The 6,607-nt window shown below is 36.6% G+C and overlaps 1 long non-coding RNA gene across 1 annotated transcript; it reads left to right on the top strand.

The window, feature by feature from the left end:
- The first annotated feature begins 3,187 nt into the window (after positions 1 to 3,187).
- Positions 3,188 to 6,386, top strand: LOC113318963. Its single transcript, XR_003344975.1, has 3 exons — positions 3,188 to 4,843; positions 5,520 to 5,604; positions 6,148 to 6,386. It is a non-coding gene; the product is annotated as an uncharacterized LOC113318963 (long non-coding RNA).
- The last annotated feature ends 221 nt before the right edge of the window (positions 6,387 to 6,607 follow it).

Here is a 6,607-nt window from a genome sequence, read left to right as displayed (position 1 = left end):
TGATAGTCTCCACGTGTACTATCTGTAGTCTCTCTTCAAGAGCACTACATATTGGAAAAGTGATTGGGCTCTTCTTTAAGAGGCATATATGAGGCAGTTATTCAGGCCTCAAGCGTGTTTTAACACACGACTCGGTCATTGCGAGATGCATGATTTAACATGCTGTGACAACTTCTCGTGTCTGCATTCTCAAGCAAGTGACAAACAATATATTCCAGAGCTACTGCAGTTATCATGAGTAATCTCCAACACCTCAATTACATCCAATATCTTGGTGTGAGAAAACAAAGAAGATGTCTCACGCCAGTTCTAGAGGCATCCAAACTTTGTTTGATCAGGATAATTACTTAATCAGATAACCTGTTGAATTGTCGACATTGCTTACTACAACCTTTAGGTGGTGTCTGTCATCTTTATGACTTCAAGGGAAAAGTCCTTAAATTTTTCGACATAATTCGTGCCATCTTCAGGTGGCAGTCTTTCTCCCCCTGGTTTAGGCGGGAAAAATCCTTTTAGGTTATCATAATTTGCACCGTTCTTTTATGGTGACGTTTCTCCCCCTGACTAAAGTGGGAGAACCTTAAAGGTTATCAACCCTACTCTTGCCAAACTTCTGGTGGCGGGTTGTCATGCCAACTTCTGGTGGCATTTTAGTTTTCCTGATCATGGCGGAAACATTACTATCTCATTTCTGGAAACTTCTGGTTCCATAATGGCCTGATTTTCAAAGGCAATTCTGCTCATAATAGTTTTTAGGTTTTAATTTAACTACACAATAGGTATCCCAAAAACAGCTGCAGGCTCGACAAGAGATGAGATATTTCACGCCGTTCCTTATAACGGTTTACTTCCTCCCCCTAACGGCGGGAATACAGTCTCATCTTCAATAATACATTACAAACACATGGTTTTAAATGTCTTATGAATCAAAACCAACATATATAGCTAGGTGACGTTATGGAACAAATACGTAAGTTGTAAGGTTGCTTCCCAAGATGTATTTGATGGTAAATAGTTGGTCGAGCAATAAACTAAAGATGCTTAAACAAAGAACTCAACTAGACCATGTTGAGTATGCACATGTGCTGTTTATATGTTCGATATAATACCAACTGAAGGCAAAGCATCAAAAGCCTATAAATTTACCACCAAATTAAATGGACTTAACAAGAAAGTCCAGAAAATAGGTATGCAACCAAACAAATAGTGTGAGCATCTTAGCAAACACGAGAGACCATCTAGTGGATGTGTCTGTCAATACGATAAAGTATTAAAATAATTGTCCATACTGCAGGGTGAATAAGTTCTGCATATGCCACCTTGAATCCTTTCTAGGGATTAATGTTGGTGATTCAGCAACTGGTTACCATAATGTTAATTTGATGCAATTTAACAACTAATTGTCTCAGGGACCAACAACACAATTTACATCCTCATCTAATAGAATCTTCAGGTTCTGTAAAAGATGCCTATGAGCATTTTAAATTGTCTACTCATCTTGGTAGAACTTTGGTGTCCATACAGACCATGTCTAGGCATGAAAAATCGAGGTCATTAAACTTCTGGCTAATGACACTGTGAGATTCTACTAATAGAATTTTCATATGGCACACCCATAAAAGAGAGAGCCTCAAACTTCTCTTAACGTGCTTCTAGCACAAAAACAAATGAAGTAACAAAATACTCCATAAAAATGCTCATTTATTATTTCAAGGTGGTAATACCAAATATTTCTAAAACTCAACAGATTCTTCTGGAACCTGATAGAATATAAGGCAAACACTACACCACCATATAAAATGATACACGCTCTTCTGCAGATGTCTATCATACTATTCGAACCTGAAATGATATTTTTCACATTTCCAGAAACCTCTACAAGGTTATAAAATGGTTCGAAAAATTGTGTTTGTTGTTCCGCTGTCTTTGAGACACATATCCCCATCATACGTTCTTTACTGGATAGATTACTTCTGGAATCCATATCCTTTAGTAAAGATAGACGAGAGAAAAATAGTAAAGTAAGCAACAAAAACATTTGGTAACCATGGGCTACTTCGGGAACCCAAAATTTTATGGCTTATTCCTGAAATCCATGGACCACTTCTGGAGCCTAATATGGATTACCACATAAACCACATATTACACGTTGGACTGCTTCTGGAGTCGACAACGTCTCAGGGATTACTTTGAGAATCCATTATTTGCAAAACAAGGAAATAAAATAAACAGAACTTAAAAGCAAAAGGAAACATAAACATATATATGGTACTTAAAGGAAATAACAAATCTCCATTTTCGTCACCTTCAGGGTCGACGAAATATTAATTTACAAGTGTGCAAATGGATACATGCTTTATAGGAAAATTCCTCAATATCAGTCACAGGTCACTTCAGGGACCGCTGATAGAAACCGGCTAGCACTTTATAATGGATCACTTCTGGGACCAAACGGCTAGCGGACCGTGCCCTTTTGCATCCATACTATGCTAGACGAGATTCCAGCTTCTGGTGGAATTGTTTCAAAATCTCTGGAGATTATTTAGAGCAAGAGAAATTAAATTTATGTTATCCTCTAGGGATACAACAATTTCTCGCTTCGCCGGTATTAAAAACCGCAAGTACCATAACAAAAATAATATAGCGGAAAATTATTAAAGTTTACGGAGTCGCGGTTCTCACCTTCCCGCACTTATCCAAAAACATTCGTACAAGTTTGCAATACTTGTAAAACAACTTGCCTCCATTAATAGTGTTACTACCTTGATCAATAGAAGCAACAGAGTCAATACTACTATCCACATATATAATCAAAAACATAAATTCAACTCAAAACACAAATATAAATTTTGAAGTTGATTATATGGCTTTGTGGGTATTATCCCCGACAGCTTGGCATAAACATCGTCGAACACTGGTTTATCAATTGGCGGCATCGAGCTATTCGTGCTGATAACGTGTTGTAAAATGATAACTACGTATAGTCTGTCCATTGATTTCCGTCAAACAAGCAACCACGTTCAAGTACTAACTCATATGCGCTAGTCAATATGCACTAGGTAGTATATTTGTAGGAACATGGAACATGTGAGGGACAGATTAAAAATGAAGTGGTTTGGATACTTTTCTTATTTCTCTGCTCAAATTCTCGTTACTTAAACTTACACAGAATGTGACGTCCACCAACTATATATAGCAGTACATAAGGGATAAACATAACCCCAAATCAGGATTACTATTAAACTAATGTTGACACGTGCTTGTGTACGTGGCTCATACATGGAGTGGACGTGGGTTCTTCGGCTAGTTGAGGAGGCGGAGTTCACTTTCCAGAGTTATCTCGAGTTCACTTTCCAGAGTAGAAATGGTGGGCCACTCATTTAACCTGTATTCACACAACATTCTTCTTATTATCTTTTTCTTCTCGTTTTCTTCTTTCTTCTTCTGCTCTTCCATGTTCTTCCTCTTTCGTCTCTGGTAATCTTAATTCAAGGACTGAGTTTGATTTTAGTCGAGTGGATCTTAGTCAGCGTAATATGTAGATGATTTGAGAGTAAGGATGGAAGTATTGGAAGTTTGTTTAACGCTGAAAGATGAACTGAATTAGGGTTATATAGTCGATTGAAGTTCCGAAGATTTAGAAGATAATTTATGAAGCTATTTTTGATGAAGAATCATAGGTAGTTGTTTAATTGAAGTTCCGAAGTTGATTCAGTGAAGGATTGGAGAATTAGGGTTGTGATAATTTCTGAAGAGATTAGGAAGATGAAATTGAAGAACGGGTTTTGAAGATTACGAGGTGAATAAGAAGTTAATGATGTTAATTTGAAGATTTGTTTGCAGAGAAGACCGATTTAGAGATTTGTAGAATTAGGGTTCTGTTCTAGTTTTTTCTCTTGAGTTGATTTAAGGAAGATGGAGTTCATATCTTAATGAAGGGGTATGAATCGAATTAGAGGAATTATTGTAAGACAACTTAACTGGTTGAGCTGGTGATTTAAGTTAAGAAGGAGATGTAGATGAATTGAGAAATTACATATGCAGAAAATGAACTATGGTGGTGGTTTGAGATGGTTTATGGAATTGAGACAAGTAAAGAAGAATTCAGCCTCAGATTCTTGATTGAATCCATTCTGAGGTAATTGTTTTGCTTAATTGATTTGGAGGAATTATTCCTGTTCATTATTGAGATTATATGAATGCTTATGAAGTTAAGAATTATGTTGATATAAAATGGAGCTGTGTTGATTGGGGATTTAGGTTTATTTATATCTGAGGGGTTGGTACTTATTAAGGATGAAGCTGAGTTTTAGAAGTGGTGTTGACATTAGTTACACAAAACTGTGTTGGTTGTAGTGAACTGGACAAGGAAATGGTAATGGTGATAGCTTTAGTGTGGATGTTGGGTTGTTGTATAGTGACTGAGAAGATATTGATGAAGAATTTACTTGTTCTGTGTGTATTTTGAATGATCTAGTGGTGCACGAATGGATGAGTTAAACTACATTTGTTGATTATGTTGTTGTGGTGAGGTCATAGTGGTGATGGAGCTGACGGATAGTGCAGGAGTTAGAGTTACTAGTAAAGCTGGTGGAGTAAATTATAGGTAATATGAAGAGAGTATGATTTCTACTGAAGTGCAAATGGAGTCCTAAGGTTTAGTGTAATATTGTACTGAGTTACAATTTGTAGTGGTGTTATTGAAGCTGCAGGGGATATGAGTGGATGTGGAAGTTTAGGAACTGTTTTGAGATATGGAATAGAGTTACAGTTACAACTTGTTGAGCTGAATTGTTTGATGTAGTGCTGTTGTGTTAGTTGGAGCTTAAAGCATCCTTTGCAGGTAAAGCTTAAATTACAGTTGTATTGGAATTATAGAACTGTATAGAATGAAAGTTTACATTTTGATCAAATGAATAGAATCACATTGCCAGTGAACTTGTAGTTACAATAGAGTGCCTGATAGTCATTCCAGTCAGTTTAGCAGACTCGATTTATTTAGCTGACTCAGTTTATCTGACTGAGTTGAATCGGTAATAACTCACTGAGTTACATATCCTGACCTGAGTTGATTCAGTTGACTTGACCTTGACCATTTACCCTGGACTTTGACCTTTGACTTGACGTTGACTGTTGGTTGAACCATCTGACCATCACTGACCGTTAGTTGACCCAGTTGGGTCAGCACTTGTTTAATGGGCCGACTCTAGTGGACTTGGGCTTAGTGCCATGTTTTCTTAGTTAGTATTTTGGACCATTTATGGTCTGAATTCGCCTTTGGTTTCTTCTACAAAGTTGTAGATATTCATAAGACTTAGCTATGGACTATAGAATCAACCTAATTGAATTAGTAAACCTTTAGATATGCAAGAGATGGATTATGAGATGTGTAGAACCATGAATGGGCTTAAAACCATTAGATAGTTCACTTAGCTTATAACTGGAACTTGTATTTATTATGCTATGAGCCTTGTGTGAGCCGTTTGGATAGATTCTTAGACTGCTTGTGTGATTAACAGTTAGACTATATTAACAACGATCGATTCAAGGGATGAACCAGTGGATCGTGGATTTCGAGGTACGCGTGGCTTGTAATCAAAAGAGGTGGGAATACATTTAGCTCTTTTGAAACCATTGTTGTTTCTTTTACAAAGATTTATGTTTATAAACTCATGCATCATATATTTTTGCACTTCATACATTGATCAACTTGTATTATGAGAGTTCTGTTGGTTCTTTGTAATCTTTCCATGGCTTGGAAAGGAATTGTAATGTTTTGTTGTCGTCATGAAATGTTATGGGAAATGAGAATTTCCACCTGTGGTATATAGGATACGCTCCTTCACATTTATACCTAGAGCTTTTATGATATATTGGTTGGCAGTTTGCGAGTTCGGAATTGTCGACATCAATACTTACGATTAGGTGTGGATTTGCGAGTTTGGAATTGCACTACCATAGTATACATTGTTTGAGGAAGGAGTTTGTCCATATACATGTTTGAGTATTACCAGTGACTTAGTCACTTTGTTGTTTGGGAAAATATGTATTGTTTTCCAAATCTTGCTCTTGATTTCTTTAAAGTTGAATGTTATTCATGCTGGCACCCCTTCTAGGGATGATGTGCTCACCCTTTCCCACTTTCAGTTTCAGAGACAGATCGGAGTTGCGCAGCGAAAGGTTCGAGGAGTTGAGTCCGTTAGTTGGTTAACTTCTAATATGTTTATTATGTTGTATATTTCACTTGTAAACCATATGACCATTTTATATGTATCATTTGATAGGATTTCTTGTATATGTATATATTTCAGAGCGGGGCTAGTTTTGGATTCAGTTTTGTAGCAGACTTCTTAATTGAATGTTTAAGTAAATGATTTAGATTTTTAGTGCCTCTTATTTAGTTAATTTCTTGGATTAATCAGCTGCTAACTTAGGGGGCGCTACATAATGAGTGATTTGTTTGTATTAAGTTGTAGTGGTTACAAGAGATCTTAAATGCTTCCCAAAGTAATAGAGAGAACTCAAGTTGAAGTTATTACTTAAGTTCTAAACATTAAAGAGGTATAAGCTTAAGACTAGATCTTCTTCTCCTAAGAATTGAATGCCT

This window comes from Papaver somniferum, chromosome 10, assembly GCF_003573695.1.
Source record: "Papaver somniferum cultivar HN1 chromosome 10, ASM357369v1, whole genome shotgun sequence".
NCBI lineage: Eukaryota > Viridiplantae > Streptophyta > Magnoliopsida > Ranunculales > Papaveraceae > Papaver > Papaver somniferum.
The sequence above is the reverse complement of the archived record's forward strand: the minus strand, read 5'-3'. Positions and strand labels throughout refer to the sequence as shown.